Here is a 21,473-nt window from a genome sequence, read left to right as displayed (position 1 = left end):
ACCGCCCACACCTGCTTCACTCTCTTCCCGAATCTACACTCACGAGTCATCTTCTTTGATCTCTGCCTAGAGCCTTCCCCCCTCATTTAGGTCTGACCTAGTCCCATCTCTCTTTCTCTGATGCTCCTTAAACGACTATCCTCTCTTTCCCTCTGCCTGTTTCTGTCCAATGTCTTGTGGGATTTATAAAGCCAAAACCACATTCTTGAATGTTTTTTTCTCTAGCAATTTCTATGCACACAACTCTTTTCAACCCAGATAAATTCAATTGCTTTAAATTTCTCACAAAGCACAGCCAAATGGACATACTTTATATTTGAATCCTACATCACACTTATTAGTCATGTCCTAACTACATAATAAATAGTTCATAGGTCGGTGGAGTCTGGGTGATGTTCCCACAACACAGGGGCTGGTAAGCCCCTTTTAGTGGCCCCTTCAAGAAATTCTCTCTCATTATGAATTCTGCTGCAATGAAGATGCCAACCAGATAACTCCTCCTTAACAAAAACCTCTGTTTATTGTGAAAAAGATGTGCTGATCACATGGGCTATGGAGGCTCATTAACCCAGAAGGCATGTTAGTGTTGCCTCTGTAATGTGTTCAAGTTTCAGTACCAAATATTTCTTTAATTTCAAAGATGCTAATAAATGGCATTCTCCTGAGAGTTTAGGTTGGAATCCTGGCACTGTTCTGTGACCTGCATCTCAATCTAGATAAAGGACACTGCAGTGAAATGCAGATCCAAAGAAGCAGCCGTGCTTAATTGCTCTGGGAATTACTTGCATTTCATGTACTAGCTGAATTTGGCTTATCTAAAACTCACACTTTAATCAGATTAATAAAACATTGAGTTGAAAAAATATTGAAAACTTTAACTTGAGCAATAAACCTAATGATCTCAAACTCCAACGCAAGAAATTAGGGAATGAAATATTAAGACGGTGGCCACTGTTACTCCTGTCTCTTATTGCAAATCTATCTGAACGTATGCTAAATTCCCTCAGTGATAGTGCATATTTTCCTGCATCACATTCATAACTTTCTAACCAACTATTTTATGTTGCCTAATTTTTAAAAATCACGATTTCATTGTCCTAAGAGCAAAAGCATTACGGCTCAAATCAATTTGTTCATATCTATGTTATGAACGCATTCTCCAGAGGACTCTGCAACTCCCTAGACTACTAAATCCCCACTGTGCCCCGGTTACCAAACCAAGATTCGTTTTGCTGCCGGAGAATTGAGAAAAAAGTCAGTGTCTTCACTTGAGTAGATTCTGAAGAGAAAATCTCAAGGGAGTATACTCAGTTACTTCCTGGCACTGTGCACTCATATCCCTTATAGCTGTCTTTCTGCACTGGCTTCCAATTCTCTGCCCTTTGCTGTATCTGACAGCAAAGCCACAGATGTTGCTAAATCATGCATCGCATCCATGTTCTGCAGGTCCAGGCCCATTTTTGGCTTCTGGCCAGCAGTGCACATTAGTGCTCCAACCCCTGCTGCTCAAATCAATCTGGCAGGTGATTACGGTCAATAAAAAAAGCGAAGTATTTTCCCTGGGGTTCTCTTCCCTCTAGGAGAAACCAGCTCTCTGAGACTACCGGAGAATCCAAAGCTTCCTTCTGCAGTTGGAAATTTCAGAAACTGCAGAAGCTAAGGCCCCGAACAGCACTTCAGAACCTATCTTTGCTCGGTGCGTGGCTGAGAAAGCCTTCGCAAAGCTGGTCGTGAGGGGGAGTGATGTCTGAGATGGACTAGATCTCTTAAGAGTGTGTTTCTGTGATTTTCCTGCAGGTATCCTGGGGGAACAAAGGATTTTCTCAACGATATCAATTCTGAAAATAGTCATTAGATTGCCACAAAGATGAGTTCTGTGCTGTGATTAGGGACTAGGCTGAGCAACACGGGATCTTTGAAGATTTTTGAAGGCCCTTGAGAAGATCAAAGCTGAAGATAAGAATCAGGTAGATAAACACGTGTTTACAACAGAGGTTATTTTAACCACAACGGAGACCCTCTTAAGATGAACACAACTACTGTTGGTTACTGGATATAAAAATTTGAGCCACACCAAGAAGTCCTGTCAGGATGCCCCTAATATAATTTTACTCCTTGACTAAAAACAAATAATGGAAAGAGCTCTTTAATTGATGGTACTTTTTTCCTTTATGAAATAGTTTTATTCTTATATGATCAGATATAATTATAATTATATTTTCTATAATCATTCTTTTTTTTAACCAATAAAAACATATATTTGTCAAGTTGAATTGTTATTCTGTGTTAAAGAAAATCCTTGCTTAGTTTCAAGGATGTACATATGAGCCTGTTCACAGATGATCCTGGTCCCATAGAATTTTTATATCCATTTCAGTCTTGTTTGAAACCAGACTTCCTTGTATGATGTGAAATCTAAAGTGACAACTCAAGCAATAGTTTATAATATACCTTTCAATGAAATCAGAGAACTAAGTTCAGAATATTGCCTTATTTGGAGTTCTGGGTCTCTTTTCCCTAAACAGGTCATTCTTTCAAATTCTAAAGGAGCCATTTTTGTATTGACTTCAATTATAGGATGAGACATTGTTTCTTACAGTCCCTTTCACCCCCCACAAAGAGAGAAACTGATGTTCTTTTTTTTTTTTTTTATCCTCACCCGAGGACATTTTTCCATTTTTTGTTCAGATAGAGTGGGAGGGAGAGAGAGGAAGAGAGAGAGAGGGAAACATCAATGTGAAAGGGACACACTGAGTGGCTGCCACCCGCATGACCAACCAGGGCCAGGGACAAACTGCAACCGAGGTACGTGCCCTTAGCGGGAACCGAACCCGGGTCTCTTCAACCGCTGCGCCAAACCGGCCAGGGCAAAACTGATGTTCTTGAGCAAGGGGTTAAGTATGGCATTCCTGCCCTGCCCGATCTTGCTCAGTGGTTAGAGCATCGGCCTGTGGTCCAGAGAGACCTGGGTTCGGTTTCCGCTAAGGTCATGTACCTCGGTTGCAGTTTGTCCCCGGCCTGGTTGGGTTGTGTGGGTGGCAGCCACTTGATGTGACCCTTTCATGTCGATGTCTCTCTCTCTCTCTCTCTCTCTCTCTTTTTCTCTCTTCCTCTCTCTCCCTCCCACTCTATATGAACAAAAAATGAGAAAATGTCTTCGGATGAGGATAAAAAAAAATAAGTATGGCATTCCTTTCCTCTACAATACACCAGCAGCTTATGGTGCTTGCTTAAAATGTGTGGGCATTTTTATTTTTTTACCATTCAGTGCACCTCATGGCTATAAGATTCTTCTATAACTGTGGTCTCCTACCTTCTACCACCAATAGAAACTTGTTCCATATCATTATAATCTGTATGTTTGTGTTCTCCAAAATTCATAGGTTGAAATTCTAACCCTTAAAGATATTAGTAGATGGGGGTCTTTGAGAGGTGCTGAAAAGTCATGAAGGTGGGGCCCTCATGAATAGGATTAGTGCCTTATAGAAGAGGCTCCAGCGAGATTCTTAGCCCCTTCTTCAATGTAAGAATACAACAAGAAGCTTGCAACCCAGAAGAGGACCCTCACCAGACATGCTGACACCTTGATCTCAGACTTCCAGCCTCCAGAACTGTGAAATTATTTTCTGATGTTTCAAATCCACCCAGTCTGTGGTATTTTGTTACAGCAGCCCAAATGGACGAAGGCACATACTAAGGACCATTGCCCTTCTTTTTCTCCTCCTTCTCCTCCTCCTCCTCCTCCTCCTCCTCCTCCTCCTCCTCCTCCTCCTTCTCCTACTTTGTGCTAATGTCTCAAATCTGTGAACTGCAGGCTATTTGCTTTGCCAAGAGATGCTGCCAACTCAGAAGCGACACAGCCTGACCTACCAACTAGTTCTGAATTAGAACAGCCTCTTATATTTTCAAGCTTCATGGATAGATGGCAATGACTAGTAATGTTTATATTTCTGACTCATGAAGTCTTCACAAACTTTGCGATCATAACCTCTCTGTCTGCAGCTATTTAGAATGGCCAGGTGAGCACACAGCTACACCACAAAAGCAAAACTGACCACATAGCCATTGGCACTGATTGCTGAGATTGTGAAAATAAAGGAACCAGTGACACTAAACCTCATCCATTTTATTTTTATCAATTCAGCCTCACTACACATTTTGGGACTTTTATTTATTATTTGCCTTTCCATGTCAGCAGTAATAATAAATATTTCTAGAGATCAAACATTCAGGTGTGAATAGTCACAGAAAAACTTTATTGCTAATATAAGAAACACATATGAGAGTCTCAGACAACAACATTTACAACATTTACAATATTAAAATAACTTGGAATAGGAGTGGTAGAGCTGTTCTCAAATAATGATATAGCTTTGATAAGACTAGAATTACAAAGCAATATGATAATATATCACATTATATAATTGGATAAAGGTAATAAGGCCTTATTAATTGATCTTTGGGTGTTAGCATAGCATAGATAGAAGACAGTATGGGAAGGAAGGTAGTTCTTGAATATCGGGAATCATTTTTACAGAAAGAAATGTAACTTCCAGCAATGGAGTGCAGGTGTTTAGAGTTTTAAGAGGTGGTACGAGCTAAAGATATAACTCCAAAAAGGAGATTTAGGAAAAGTCATGGGTGATGGTGACTCAGGTTAGTAAAAAGTAGGAATATTCCCTAGCAAGCGGAATGAAGAAACTGAAATAAATTGCTGAAGAAACTGCCAGAACAGCTGAGCAATTAACAGCTAGCTGATCAATTACCAGACTATCCTCCCTAACCACAGACACCAAAGAGCAGATGGTTTATTTATTTATTTATTTATTTTTTATCCGCACCCGAGGACATTTTTCCATTTTTTGTTCAGATAGAGCGGGAGGGAGAGAGAGGAACAGAGAGAGAGAGAAAAACATCGATGTGAAGGGACACATCGAGTGGCTGCCACCCGCATGACCGACCAGCGTCGGGGACAAACTGCAACCGTGTTACATGCCCTTAGCGGGAACCGAACCCGGGTCTCTCAGGACCGCAGGCCGACGCTCTAACCGCTGAGCCAAGCCGGCCAGGGCGAGCAGACCGTTTAAACCCACCCTCCCTAACCAAAGATACCTAAGAGCAGGTCGCTACAACCCATCCTCCATAGCCCAATATACCTAAGAACAGGCAGTTTAAATCACTTTAGTCAGAGAGATAAATAACACAAATCCAATTATGGCCAGATTAATCCAAGACAGCGGTGACACTGAATAGAGAATGACTCCAAACTCCACTGTATGCTCATTTTAATACGTCAGCATACTAAATGACACACCCAGAAATCCAATGAATATTCTGTTAAATCGTCCCCTGGGAACTGCCTTAAAATTTCTACCTGTGGAAAATAAATAAAGCTTTCAGGACAAAGGATGCCAGTGCACACTCTGCTTTGCGCCCCCTTTCCTCAGACATGTACTTTGCCTCTTCTACCCTAAGCTCTAAGGGTCCCCGAGACTTGCACCCAGGGGAGCAATGGGCAGCAGCAGGTCATCCTGGTCTTACCCCCGATCCTGTCTCCAGGGGTCCTTCCTTTGCCTCACTGTCCTCAGTGTTAATAAACTTACTCTCACTTTTCACCTGGACTCGTGTCTTCAGATTTTCCCTGCACCAGTCAAGAACTTGGAAGTCACCTGACATGCGAAAGGGTAGGACTGTGCAGGGTCAGGGCCAGCCCCCAACCGCGGTAGAATTCTGATACAATCTGAATGGCAATGAAGTTCAATTTGGTCATCAAAGGACGATTAAGTGCCTCTTATGCTTGAAGCACTGATTGAGTAGCCAAAGGGGGAAAAAAGACAAATAAAGGCCATTCGCTCTACCTGAAAATCTGAAGATGAGATTGAGATGGTATACAGGTTCTTGCATGGTACATCTCATAATGCCTCTCTCAGTGACAGAGTTCTTGCTTACTTATACTTTGGCTTTAAATCATGTCTGTACTTCTAGTCCTTTCATTGTGAGTATGCATGCTTTTTGTATGTGGAAAATATTAGCTGTTCTTAACACATGTATGACTGAAGTAATCTAAAAAAATTTTAACATTGCACAAAAAAGGTTGATGTAAAGAGAATAGAAAGCTAACATTCAGAAAACATTTAAGCATTTTCAAATGCAGTATTTTTAGTTTTAATTCTCATCAGAGGATACTTTTTTCCATTTATCTTCAGATAGAGTGGGGGGGGGAGAGAGAGAGAGAGAGAGAGAGAGAGAGAGAGAGCCCATCAATGTGAGAGAGACATATTAATCGGTTTCCAGGGACCAAACCATAATCGAGGTACATGCCCTTGGCTAAACTTGAACTCTCAACTCTTTGGTTCATGAGTAGATGCTATAGCCACTGAGCCAAACTTGCCAGGGCCAAGTGCAGTATTTCAACTAATCTTCATATCAATCTGAGGAGATAAGTGTTATTAGATCATTTTACAGATGAGAGATAAGAAGCCCAGGAAGGTTAATTCATCATGTATCATCTAATTAGTGGCAGAACCAAAATTCAAATCCCAGTCTTCTTACTATTGGTATTCTTCCAAAATAGCTATTGGTATTCAAATAACCAAGTAGGAACAAAAACATCGTTAAGTAATTCCAAAACTGTCTCTAAACTTCAAGTGCTAGTGATGTTACAGTTATTGTGTTTGGAGAGACAACCCAGAAATGACCTTGGTTCAAGAAAATGAAGTTAAACCAGCAAATAAACAAATGGAGCTAAATAAAGTATTATGTGGCATCCATTCCAGGGAAAGCCAAGTTCAACTTATGGGGTGAATCTAATAGGGTAGAAAGTAAAAAAAAAAAATGTAGGGTTCAATTCAGGGAGCTATCTGGAGATTTCTCTGGACTCTTAACTATCTGTGTGAGGCCAGTAATGCCCTCTTACAGAGGCTGTCTTCAGCCTCCAATAGAGTAGCCTCTCAGGCTACTTACAGTCCCCAAACGAGAAGCAAAAAACAAGTTGTCGCCTTCCTGTCTCCTCAAACGTCCTCATCAGACATAGAAATCTTCAGCATCTGTTAATGTTTGTCTTCTTCCCCTAGGTTCACTAAATATTTGGGTGGCAATAAATCTCTCCCTATAGGAGAAATGCAATATGTAACGAGAATGGCAGAAAAATTCAACCCAGACAAGTGGCAAGAATACATTATTGTTAAGTAATTCCAAAACTGTCTCTAAACTTCAAGTTCTAGTGATGTTATAGTTATTGTATTCTGAATGACTTGGTCAAGCCATCATCATAACATCAAATACTTCTCTTGGTGACACCACTTCAGTTGTAAGTTTTCATATATTAGTATGCTTTTTTTTAAATTGCTATTTATATTCCCCATTAGAATGCACCTCTACTAGGGCAAGTCCTGGTTGGTGCTGTTATTCATTTTAGTCCAAGTGTGTAGCATAGTGTTGGGGACTTAGTAGGTACACAATAAGTAATTGCTATTTGCTTGAGTAAATTATGTTTTCATATTTCAATAATTTTTAGTTTTCTCATCTGTGAAATGGAAAAACTAAAGTCAATCTCAAAGTGTTGATGTAGGAATTTTTAAAAAATATATAAAATGTAATACACACACACACACACACACACATCAAGTGAAGTAGGCTCTAGATATATGCTAGGTGTTCTTATTGTTTAATGATAGGGTCTGTTTCTTAGAGCAGATACATTTTTCTCTCAGATGGCAGGAAAATATTAAATATTGAGTACACAGGAAATTATTTTTAAAGAAAAGATGTAGGAGACTGACTGAATAGATCATGGCATCACGATTTTAAGATGTGCCAAACTTAGTATCAATTATATGGCATTATCAACCTCATCTAGGCTTTTCACAGATGTGCAGGGGAGATTAAAAAAAAAAAGTTAAATGGAGGAGTAAGAAACTGGAGAGAAATGAACATTTTTGTCAACATGCTGCTATAGCAACCTAGTGGTTTATCGTGCTGCTTGGTACTCAAGGCTCAAAAACAATATGATATCAGTTATTCCTGGGAACAGACTGAAGAATATCATGCATCACTCTCTTAGCCCCAAGGGTTATCTATCTTTAGTTGCACATTTGAATATATTAATGTTATTATAATATATTAGGACGCTTTAATGATTTAGACTTTGTTAGGCTATTTAAAATGTATGTCTTATTTACTTTATCAATTTTAATGAAATCAATAATTTGAGATTAGAGACCTTTGAGCTGCCTTACTTGTGACAGTTTGGCTCAGTGTGGGGAAGATGCTGCCTTTTAACCCCACATCAAATAAACAAAGTCTCCACTGCAGGTGCCATCCTCTCCTGACTGCAGGGAGTCTGTATCCCTGACAACCTGGCCGCTGACTAGATCTCTCCCCTCTGCTTGAACTGCTTTTCTAACATCAGTGTGTCCAGGATTTTAATGTCAAATCTCATCCTACCCACACGAGCATTTTGCAGAGACCACATTCACAAAAAAGAAATCCTGGGAAGTCAGACTTGAGCAACAGAAACAGGTTTCCTTTCTGTAAGCATATATTGGGTTTACACCACCCCACAACCTAGGGCGATAGGACACATGAGTACTATAATCCTCTTATCAATGGGAAAGTCAATTAAAATGAGAGTGGCCCTGCTTCATTATTATTACAAGGCTACACAACTCATTCTTACAACAGAGTGTATCCTAAAACACCATGTTGGATGCAGTGAACACAATAATGAACAGGACAGCATCCTCACTTTCAGGTAGATTATAGGTTAGAAGGTGTGGTGGACATGTAAAAATATTGAGTATGGTTTAATAAGTGTTTTCATAGAAGTAAGTTCATAGGAGTATTTCTTTGTCCAATAATAAAAAAGGCTCAGAGTACTTTTCCTGGGGAAGGTGACATCTCAGTTGAGATTTAAGGACTGGCGGAACAAAGCTAACCAAAGGTAACCAGGCAAGAGTGTGCATGTGCGAGGGACTTCTAAGTGAAGGGTCAGCATATGAAAAAGGCTGAAAGACAAAGATCATGTCACAGTTTGGGAACTAAAATATTTCAGATGGCCCTGGTTGGGTGGCTGAGTTGGTTAGAGCATCATTCCACATGCCAGAAGGTGGTGGGTTTGATTCTCAGTCAGCGCACATACCTAGGTTGTGGGTTTCACCCTGAGCTGGGGCGTGTAAGGGAGGCAACCGATCATCATCGATGTTTTTCTCTCTCTCACTTCCTCTCTCTCTCAAAAATCAATTTGAAAAAAGCCATATGTTTGAGTGAGGATTTATACATATATATATGATGGCAATATTTATAGTCAGAGGGGTAAATAGTGGCCGAACGTGAAGGCCTACCGTATCCTACTGTGCTGTTAAGGACTTTATTCTAGAGTTAATGAAGAGCCACTGAGAGGATTCAAGTGTAAAGTGATAAGATCAGATATCAATTTTATTTTATTTTATTTTTATTTTTTTCCATCCTCACACGAGGACATTTTTCCATTTTTTGTACAGATAGAGTGGGAGGGAGAGAGAGAAAGAGAGAGAGAGAGAGAGAAACATCGATGTGAAAGGGACACATTGAGTGGCTGCCACTTGCACCACCAACCAGGGCCGGGGACAAACTGCAACCGAGGTATATGCCCTTAGCGGGAACCGAACCCGGGTCTCTCCGGACCGCAGGCAGACACTCCAACCGCTGAGCCAAACTGGCCAGGGCTCAGATATCTATTTTAATATATATACTATAAGTTTAGGACACAAACACCTCCCAGCTGTACTGGTGGGACTTGTAGAGCAAGGGCAGCGGACTTTTTGGACACCACTGACCATCCAATTTGGAGGCACTGTCAGCCATGACAGTTATCACAAGTACTATGACAAAACCGAGGTTAATGGGAATAGTGGGACTACCTTAGGAGGGGCCTGGAATGCCCAAAACCACAAGTCTGGACACCTGGGTAAGAACTCCATCTGAACACTGATGTGAGGGGGCTACAACAATCCATGGTGGGCTACAAAATCTCAGAGCTCCGACCACTCATTGCTCTAGTTTGGCTGCACCACGGGTCACACCAGAAGCCCCGCTGGACTTCCAGTCTACCGAATGTGTGCTGCCACTGCAGACGCCAGGCTTGGGAGCGACACCTGGCTCTCCACCTGAGGACATGGCCCGCGATGGGGACTGTGTGACCAATGCTTGCTCTGCTTGCTTCTGTCACGTAAGCTCCCCCCTTCTCTGTGTGTAACCTGCGTGTACCTCTATTGGCGTATTAGGGAGGTCTCCTCTAATAAATCTGACATTGTGGAAAGACACAAATGTGAGTGACTTCTTTCTGGGACACTCCCTAGCTCACGACAAGTATTAACATCTTGGTTTCAGTGTATCTCAAACCAAACTCAGTCCTATCCCTCCCAAATCACCTTTCCTGTGTCCCCAGCCTCAGTAATCGCTTCAACAATTACCTTGTTATTGCGATAAAAAACTTGGAATTACCTTCAAATTGTCATTTCTTTGTACCTAATCGGTCACTGAAATATATAAATACCATCTTTTCTCTGTTGCTGTTTTTTTTAACTGCACAACCAATACCCTAGTTTCAGTCCATTACATATTTTTCTCTTCCATTCCTCCCAACTACTCCAAGAAATATTTCATGAGACAGGGAGTAGACAATTTTGTTACTCATGAAAAACTCTTTGGTGCCTTCCCAATGCCTATGGAATCAAGTCCAAATGTCTCATCATGACACTTAAGACCTTCCGATTCTTGCCCTAAAGTGCCTTTATAACCTTACCTCTTATCACACCTGATTTCACATTCTGCACCACAGGCATAAAAGAAAAACAAAAACACAAAACCCTCCACATAATGCTTACATGGCATTGCCCATGTTCTTTCCTTGCCTGTGATTAGTTGTGACCCTGATGGAAAGGCTGTTCACCCTTCAGTGTCCCGCCCAGAAGCTACTTTTCCCTAAAGCAGTTGTTAATGTTCTGATTTGAGATGAATGGACCTTTGCTGTGTACTTTTACCAGACATAACTCAGTGTTCCCTCAGGATTTTCTGACTTAGTACTTAGTTCACTGTGGTGATTTTTATGACAAATCATGGACTCTAAGTCAGGGGATAAAAACTGGAGATGGCCCACTTTCAATGTTGTTTGACTAGTTCCAAGTTTTAAATATAATAACAAGTATTTATGTCTTCCATGGACATGTGCTCTCCAGTGCTCAGTAGTTGAAATCCACTTGATTCATATTATTTTCCCTTTGTGCTCCCAACCTCAGGTGACAATGTCATTCTAGGGGTGATGGAGTTGTTCTGATAAGACTAGTTATTAAAAGAAGTGAAAGACCAACAGAATGGGATCAATAAAATAACAGCTAAATAAATAAACACAATAAAATGAAGTGAGATAACATTAGAAATTAAAGTTCCTTCAATGCAGGGACTTACTTCCTTTCAAAAATTTTGAATTATCTCACAGATGGTGCCCAATACATGTTGTTGAATGAAGAAATTAAAACAGCTCAGCAAGGAAAATCATCTTTAACATGGGGTGGCAATGAAGTTATTTCCAGTGCCATTCTAAATCAAGACATGTACTGCCCGCTCCTGTAAGAACAGCCTTGCACATGAGAGGATGGGGGAAACAATGGGAGAACGAGAGAGGAGACTTATTTCTAGGCTTTTCTGAGTAATCAAAGTTTGGGTGTAAAATCTAGATGAGGTATATTCTGACACAAGAGTCAGAAAATTAAGGGTTTGACTTTTTTTTTTTCTGTTTTAAAAAATTACTTTAGTGAGGTATACAATGCTGTATATATTTATACAGTGCTAGGCAAAAGTAGGTTTACAGTCTTTCACATGGAAAATAATACAATGATTAATAAATAATTATAAAGAATAAACTCTGTGTTCGTGTACTCACAACTGTAAACCCGCTTTTGCTTCACCCTGTATTGTACATATGATGTATACAAGGCTGTATATATATATATATATATATAGACAATAAGTGTACACCTGTGAAACCATCACAACAAGGCCATAAACACATTTATTACCTCCCAAGTTTCCTTGAAATTAGGTTTTACTCCTCATTTTGTACTTCCCTTCAATAAGTCATTTAACCTGTGTAAGATTCATATTTCTCCTCTTCAGGTGTAATTTAGTTAAAATGATACAAGGAATGGGTAAAATTGTATAGCGTTATATAATATGTGTCATAAGATTGCAAAGCCAGCATGTAGGGTAAAAGTTGCATGTTATTAAAATTGGCATTTTAAATTCCTTAAATTTCCTTACTTTAAACTATCAAATTTTACAGGAGTCTCCAAAATGGAGGGCAAGTAACCCAAGGTGGGCATGAAGCAACCTGATGGAGTGTAGGAAGAAAAGAGCAGAAAGTTCATCTGTGAATGTCCATTGGTATCTCATCTTTTAAATTTTATCTGCTGTACTTCACTTAATGTATGCAACATACAGGTTCAAAAATCTATATATATAATTTGTAAATAAGTATGTATATACTATAATTTTTGCTAGGTTTAAATTTTATTCATAGAGATATATGTTTCAAAAAGTGTTGTATAGACTGTTGTTTTTATATCACTATCCATGGTTGAGCACCAGATGAAATAGTAGTTTTAGAACTATGTTGTATGAAATATACATCTTGAACATGAGACTATCCTTTAGAATGAAGAGATGCAGTCAGGCCGGTGTGGTTCAGTGGTTGAATATTGACCCATGCACCAAGAGGTCGCCAGTTTGACTCCTGGTCAGGGCACATGCCCAGGTTGTGGGCCAAATCCCCAGTGGGAGGCATGCAGGAGGTAGTGAATCGATGTTCTCCCTCACATGGATGTTTCTATCTCTCACTCCTTCTCCCTTCTTCTCTTTCTCAAATCAATAAACAAAAAAAGTTTGTTTAAAAAAAGGATGGAGAGATGCATGTCAGAGCTATATGAGAATGAAGATCAATTGAGGGAACAGCAAAGTATGTCCCCTTGTATGTCTTTCTGAAACTTCTAGGTTGAATAATGTACAAGCCTGTATTTGAATTGTTAATATTATAATTGTATATATCTTTCTTTTTCTATCTCTCTCAGGCAGGATGCCAAATTTGAAGTTGAGTCTATGTAAGTGAAATGAAAAAAATGTGCACATTTTGCAAAACTACCACATATGAAAATGCTTTGAATATCACAGTGTGTTATACAAACATAATATATTCCTACCTTTGACATAAATAAATTACATGAAAAATGGCAAAGAAAGAGGATCACTGAAGATACAGAGAAATATTTCAACTAACTCATTTCCTGGTTTCCTTGAAAATAAAAGAAGGGAAGAAGACCCCCTCGCTCATATTCCTTTATTACAGTGAATACTACGCAGATGAAATTTATGGCCTGTCTAGATGATCGGGTAGTATATATCTTGAATAAGAAAAAGGAGAGAAAGGTCACTTTACTTCATTATGATTTCTCAAGTTCATCTCACCTCTGTAAAACCAAGAATGAAAAATCATCATTCCCTAAAGTGAAAACCTAACCTGACTAGAAAAGGTCATCATACCTCTGTGTAAAGGGAACATGGCATACTGTACATGGTTTATTTTAGGCATTTCCCTGTCCATTCAATGGTACCTGAATACATTTGGTAAGTATCTGTGCATGCATGTTTTAGGCACACAGATAACTCATCCAAAGCGAAATGGTAATGCTTATCACACGTCCTCTTAAACAGTGGAACAGACTGAACAATTAACAGGATTCTGAAATGAAAGCTATGCTGATATGATATTGACTGTAGAGCTGACTTAAAAATGCATAGATTAAATTTGAAATTTATTGCTTAAAATGTCAACATTGTAGGTACTCATCATCTAATACAAAATATTCAATTTCTTAGGTATGCATTTTAACTGATATAGTGCTAATTTTAAATGTTTAATATATTATTTGCTTTTCATTCATGGAGGTAATCTGTATTTACCTCATTTATAACTTTTGTATGCATGTCTTAAATTATGATGGAGGATTAAGATAGAAACCCTGTTGTTATTAAAGAATTCCAAAAAGCATTGCTTCTTTTGGTCATTTGCCCAAATATAGGCAAAGTGAATAAAATACTATTTTAAAAGCCAGTTAAATAGCATTAAAAATCAGTAGGCATGTCTTTCTAGGCCTCAGGCTGGGATTTGAGGATATCTAAAAAACAGGAGGGAATTGAAACAAGCAAGCACATAGGGAAATTCTGATCTAAGACACAGTGTAACAATATCTTCACAAAGTGGAGCAAATCCCATGTTTTTGCAATACCTGTTTACACATTAGTCCATTAAAATTTAATTTATGTTTATCGTCTTAATTATAAATGAATGTACTGTTCTTAAGCCATAGATTAATTTAATTTCATGTCATCAAAAATATGATTTGCTTAATAGCACTTTGCTTGGTCCAAAAGTGTCTTTCCACTGCTTATAAGGAGGATATTTCTTCTTATCAATCTTCTCTATTATTAAGAAAAAAACAATAAATTTGTGGCTCTCTATCTAAATGAACTCGTGATACTGATTTTCCTAGTACTTAAATGTATCTGAAATAAAATTAAGACTAATTAGTCTGTCCCTGCCAGGCATGCTTGAAAGCGACTATAGTGTTTGTTTATTTGTTTGTTTGTTTGTTTGTTTATTTATTTTTGGTATGTGCCCCTAGTGAGAACCGAACCCAGGACTCTCTGGTCCTCAGGCTGACGCTCCAACTGCTGAGCCAAACCGGCCAGGGTGAAAGCAACTATAGTGTTTAAAAAATAACTATTTTATATAAAGGGATAGTATTTTAATAACAAGCATTAAAACTTGAGTCATTCTCATAATGTTTATCTAAACAGTGCAATAAATTTAGGTCAGGTGGCTAATATTCCTATAAAATAATTATATTGTCTATAACGGGGACCGTGTGGAGTCCTCTTTGAAGAGGCACCTGATGGTTTTCACCTCCTGGTACTCCTGTCCCTCCACACACACACATTGATTAGGATCACCCTGGGCAATCCACTAACTACAGGAATGAGAGTATGACACCTGAGCCTTGGTCATCAAAGATATAGCAGCTTCTACCTCGTTTTATCTTGGATCACTAGTCCTGGGGCATCATGTTGACAGTCCAGCAGTTCCATGAAATCCACATAGTGGTTAACTGAACCTTCTGTCAATAACCAGTACTAACTTGTGGGACATGGGAGTGAGCTATCTTGGAGCAGATCCTCCAGCCCTCCTCCAGCCTTCAGATGACCAGTCACAGGGACAGCCAGACTGCAACCCGATGAGATGTCCTGAGCCACAGACGTACAGCTAAGCTGCCCCTGATTTCCTGATCCAAGAAACTATTTGAGATAATAAATGCTTACTATTTTAAGCTAAATTTTGGGTTAACTTGTTACTTGGCAATAGATAACTAATAATTTTAATATATACGGGGAAAAGAACATGGGCCGAGAGGTTGACAAATCTAAAATGTATCTTGATGGCAACATAAAGTTGAGTGCTCCTGGACAGGTTATTATGAATCTCATCTCATTTTTTAAAAATATGTTTTTATTGATGTTTTAGGGAGAGAGGAAGGGAGAGATAGAAACATTGATTGGCTGCCTCCTGCATGCCCCCTACTGGGAATCAAGCCCACAACCGGGCATGTGCCCTGACCTGTAATTAAACCAGGACCTCTCAGTCTGTGGGACAACACTCAATCCACTGAGCCACACCGGCCGGGCTCATGTCTCATGTCTCATATTTGTCATCAGTAAATTGAAAATAATAATGATTTTCTTAGTACTTAATGTATCTGAAGTAAAATTAACAAGCATTAAAACTTGAGTCATTCTCATAATGCTTATCTAAACAGTGCAATAAATTGCACCTCACAGAGGTCTGAGGAATAAATAAGTATTTAATGAGCCTGGAAAGTGATTTGTCCTCAGTAAGTATTTGCTTTATTTCTGTTCTTCAAATTATGCTTAGTTTGACAAGACTTCTTTTTAAAGGTTTTCAGGTGGATTATGCCGGTACATAGAGATGGATTTTACAGGATGCAGAACTTGATGTAGAATAAAGACTAGAGATGTTCAGGTACTGTCTCTGTTTTTATTTGTTTGTGCTTATTTGTTTATATTTATTTTAATGATGAGCTGACTTTTTTAAAAGTATTTTTATTGGTATTTTAGAGAGAGGAAGGGAGAGAGAAATGGAAACATTGATATGTGAGAGAAACATGGATAGGCTGCTTCCTGTATGTCCCTACTGGGGGTCGTGCCTGCAACCAGGGTATGTGCCCTGACCAGGAATTGAACCAGGACCTCTCAGTCCATGGGATGATGTTCAATCCATTGAGCCACAGCAGCCAGGCTGACTTTTTTTTTTTTTTTTTTTTTTATGTTTTTATTGATTTTTACAAAGAGAGAAAGCGAGAGGAAAAGAGAGACAGAAACATTGATGAGAGAGAAACATCAATGGGTTGCTTCCTGTATGTCCCCCACTGGGGATCGAGCCCACAACCCAGGCATGTGCCTGACCTGGAATCGAACTGGCAGCCTCCTGGTGCATGGGTCGACGTTCAGCCACTGAGCCACACCAGCCGGGCAAGATCTGACTTTGAAGATATTGATTTAAGAGATGTGCATTTTTATAAACCTTCCCTTAAGTAGAAGTGAAGAAAGTGTGTAAGTTATTTCTGAATATTTTTATCAGCCCCAAGTATAAAAGATCTCTAGGTAATAACACTTCTCCAGGTCTTGCAAAAACTCCTCCACTCTGACAGGTTCATGCTCCAGTTAAAGACCTTGAAGTCAAGAGAATAACCTGGAAACATGCTGTGTAGCTTTCTTCTCTGTGTCTACCTTGATTCCACTTTTTTTGTGTGTCTTTGACTAAATAAATTGGAAAATTATAAGTGAGTGTTTTTATGTGCAATCTTTCATTTTGCTAATTCATAATTGATCTACTGTATCTTTATCTTTTGCATTTAACATTGACATTTCAATTGATAAACTCTGAGGGGCCATACATAACTTAAACTAGATGCCATTGAAAAGGGATTAAATTCATGAACTCTATGTGAAGATTTGCAAGACTTCTTGGGTTCAAATCCCAGCTCAGTCACTAACTGTACCAACTTGTGAAAATTACTTAAAAACACTCTGTGCTTTTGTCTCTCCAAAGCAATATAAAGAAAATAATGGTATCTATCTTATAGGTTCATTATAAAAATAAGCTGGTTAATATTTATTAACAATTTAGAACACTGCTTGTCAAATAGCAGGTGCTTGTTAGTCTTACCTTTTGGTAAGGTAAATATTTGAATGTGCTGGGTTCTGAAACTAGCATGTAGACCCACTCAACAACCAGAATCTTCCTTTCTCCTATTTCCTGCATATATTCAAATGTGCTATAATATTGAGGGGAATTTATATATTCTAATGGTGTTTGAATATTTGAATAGTTCCTCAACTATAACCATAACAAATGATAAATGTATACTTTTCTCTGAAATGAAAATATGTTTGCCCTTTACATGTGTGTTTGACTTCATAGCTCCTAGATTTTTTATAGGTATGTAAGTGTGCTGGAGAGGAACACGGATTGGGGCAAATCAAACCCACCTTTTAGAGAAGTGGTTTTACGCTTCTTTGAAAGTCTAATGAAAGCTATAGTCCATCTCCTCAGTAGGAAAAAAATCACCGAGGTTATGACTATGAGTACCAATTGGCATTTTGCTCTATTTGCTATAGATCAAAAAAGTTGACTAAGGATTACTGTAGCCTTTTTTGTTTTTAATGGTTGCTGCATTTAGGAAAGGGAAAGAGAAAATGAGAGAGAGAGAATGAGAGAGCAAGAGAAAGAGAGCAAAATAACCAAAAGCCAACCAAAAAAACAAACAAAAAATTCAGGACATCACCTCACAAAATACTGGAAGCAAAATAGACTTTAACAAATAAGTTCTCATTTGTACTACTGAGAATAATTGTTAGATTTTAGAAAGGAATGACACAAACTCAAAAGTGACTTTGAAGATATGTAAAATAGTTTGTCATTATTTAAACTGTTTTTAAAATTATTATTATTACTATTTTGTGGAGATGCTGGGATGGGGGTGCTGCAAGGTCATCCTATGAAGGGGAATTTCTGCACAGGTTTGGATTGAGGTTCCATTCACCCACCCCATATGTACCAGAGAAGTGTTAACATTCATAGATACTACTTTGGGGGCTTCCAATTAAGATTGCATTTGGATAAAGGATTTCGTAACTTTGAAAGGATTGAGAATCACTCTAGATGATTGACAATAGAAATAATAAAAAACAAATAAACATCTTAACCTGGATAACTAGAATCTGAGAAGGATGTATTAGCAGATACATAAATCTTATAGGGTGTGACAAGGATGACCCCAGAGAGGTGTGTCTTATTCTAAACACATAAAAGCATGGGGCTTCCATGAAGCCACAGAGAGGTAGATTTAGAATCAGTAAAAGCATTAATTCATTAGTAAAAATAATTAAAAATTGAATATCCCAACTTGTAGAAGAGGTTCTATACAAAACAGCCGCAACATTTTTTAGGTGAAACCACAGTCACGTTTCAACCAAACATCTTCTTGAATACATCCCTCCCTAGTTTAAAGGGACATATATATAGTATAGAAAATACCCTTCCCTCTGAGCTCCATCTTCCAGTTAATCCACAGGGGTCCCACTCCTCTCTGAGAGCTGACAAGACCAACTGAAGAGGTCTGAATGAGTTGACTGGTTAAAATTAAAGAGGAAGTAGTCAAGTCCCAACTTGTGTTGTTCAAACGCTCTTGCCAAGGCCGTCTGAGGCTACTCAAGGGGACTATTATTTGAGCTGAAGTTAGAGTAGCCTTAAAATCCTGTTGGATAGTCCCTTAGCTGTATGTTTTATTTCTTCTACAGCCCCTTCAGTGACAGAATGCCTAGAACACGGTGAGCTATAAAACAAAATGTTGACTGTCTTGAGGGAGAGGAAGGCACGTGAAAGGGTTGAGCTTACGGAGGAAGTCGGGTAGAAGCGGCACTGATCACCTCGGGAGCGCTCTCGTGGAACCTGGGCCCAGGTCCTTTAAAAGCTGGTTTACTTCCCAACTGAACCTGTTGCCAGCAAGAGCAACGGTGTGTGGTTCAGAAGAGAGGCGAAGAAATAAACCATTCAGCGATGAGGGATTTGTAAGCATTTCTGAGATCATATAAACCAAAGTGGACATTTCTCCTTGACGCTATTAGCTACTCTTCCTTCCCACATGGGCCCCTTCAGTTTGCTTGCCTGCAAGGAGGCTGTTAAGAATCATTCAAGCCAGTTAAAGAAATTGCTCAAAGTAAGAATCTGAAACACAAACACATTAGCTCAAAGTGCTTGGAACACAGTAACAATCACAAAGTCCTTACTTCTTTTCTCCTTTGTACCATTCAAAGGCCGGAGGCGGCACACCTGCACCTTCGCATCTTATCAATCCACTGCGTCCGGGGGACACGGTGCCAGATTTAATTTCCTGAATAGTAGGAGCAACTGGAAAAGAAACAAAAGAAAATAAACTGGTGGGTAAGTAAAAATAATCAGAAATTCAGCAGAAATATAACACACATATATTTCCATTCCTTCTATATTCAAAGCAATCTTATGCCTGATAGGCCAATGCATCACATTTTCAGTGTTTCATGCTTCTAATACAAGACTAGTCACTTTCAGCTTCATTTTTCCAGTTGGACAATAGATGAATGTTCCCAGGGAGTGCAGAGTAAATGCAATACATTTCGGCCTTGCTTCCTATTAGAAAATGGCATTGGTGAGGGACACACTTCATCTGTACTCCAGTCAAACTATACTCCAATAATAGCTCTCATATATTGAGTGATCACTGGGAGCCAGTCACTGAGCTAGGTGATTTTTGTTCATGATTTTCTCACAGTAATACTCTAAGCTAAATGGTATTATCCCAATTTTACAAATGTAAAAACTGAAACCCAAGAGAGGTTGAATAATTCATTTAAGGTCACACAGCTGCTTAGCTATAGAATTTGGATTTGAAGTCAGGCATGTTGACTCAAAGCCTGAGTTTTTACAATAGTCTGTTTTTTCCTGTTTACTCCCCAGGCAGGAGCTCTTGAGTATTTTTTTTTTTTTTTATGTGGTTTCTTCTACTTGGAATGCTGTTCTTCCTCATTTCCACAGATTCAAGCGTGAATTTAGGTGTTACCATCTCCAAACTCTTCCCTCTTGCTTGAAACAGTTTTCCCTTCTCTGAGTAGTTTTTTTTTTAAATGTTTTTATTAATTTTCTAGAGAGAGAGGAAGGGAAAGAGAGATAGACACATTGATTTGAGACAGAAACATCAATGAGCTGCCTCCTGCATGCCCCCTACTGGAGATTGAGCCCACAATCTGACATGTGCCCTGACTGGGAATCCAGCCTCAACCTCTCAGTCCATGGTTCGATGCTTAGCTGGGCTCTTTGAGTAGTTTTTATAAATTTCTCACACCAAACTATTTCTGTCTTGTATTGCAATTATTTATGAGGAGCTCAGGCTTCCTTGATAGCTTTCTGAAGGCAGGGTTAATGTGATTTAATTTGCATAATCCGAGATCTATGCACAATGCCTAGCACAGAATGATGCTTCGAAAGTTGTTTTTAGCATAGCCATTCCTTTATTTATCAAATAGTTATTGAGCCATCAATAATTGTCAGGTATTTCTCAAGGCACAAAGCAGTTGAACTCCCTGACATGATGAAGCTTGGGGAGACAGAGTATAAGCAGTAAGTATCATAGATCAGCTATTTAAATGAAAGGTTAGAATACAATAAAAAATATGGTAAAAATACAGCAATGTAAAAGAAATCAGAGTAAAGAATGGATTGAAATGGTATGTAGGGTAACTTGGTTAGGGCTCATTGGGAAGGGAAGGTTTAAGCAACACAGATATAAACGAGTGAGTTCACTATGTGGGTATCTGGAGAAAATCTTCCAGGAAGAGGGAACAGCTTGCAGTAGGGGGCTGAGGCTCAAGCAAGCCTGATTTGGATGAGAAATACAAAGGGGAAAAGTGTGGCTGAAGCAAACAGAAAGAGGGAGAGTAGCAGGAGACTCAGTGGATTCAGTAAAGCATATTGTCCTCTCCAATGTGGGGTCACATCATATAGTGCACTGAGGGACTGAAGAGAACGAAAGGCAGAGGAAGGGAGAATTCACCTCTTCTCTGCCTGACTGCTGAGCTAAATCATCTTCCAAATAGGTATTACACCATTGCTTCCCCTGGTTCTCAGACTTTCGGACTGGGATTGAAATATAACACTGGCTTTCCTGCGTCTCCAGCTTCTGGACAGCAGACTGTGGGACTTCTCAGCCTGCATAATCACATGAGTCAATTCCTTATAATATGATCTCTTTATCTGTATCTCTACTTACATA

General features: G+C 39.1%; 1 long non-coding RNA gene across 1 annotated transcript in view; it reads right to left on the bottom strand.

Annotated features, from left to right (window-relative positions):
- The window catches only part of LOC118626474, a 193,568-nt gene extending 173,998 nt beyond the window's left edge, over positions 1-19,570 (bottom strand). The window contains exon 1 of the long non-coding RNA XR_004958913.1: positions 19,456-19,570. This is a non-coding gene — a long non-coding RNA (uncharacterized LOC118626474). The remainder of the gene's footprint in view (positions 1-19,455) is intronic.
- Positions 19,571-21,473: the final 1,903 nt, after the last annotated feature.

The sequence above is a fragment of the Molossus molossus genome, unplaced genomic scaffold, assembly GCF_014108415.1.
Source record: "Molossus molossus isolate mMolMol1 unplaced genomic scaffold, mMolMol1.p scaffold_m16_p_12, whole genome shotgun sequence".
Taxonomy (NCBI): Eukaryota; Metazoa; Chordata; class Mammalia; order Chiroptera; family Molossidae; genus Molossus; species Molossus molossus.
This window is presented reverse-complemented; position numbering and strand designations above follow the sequence as displayed.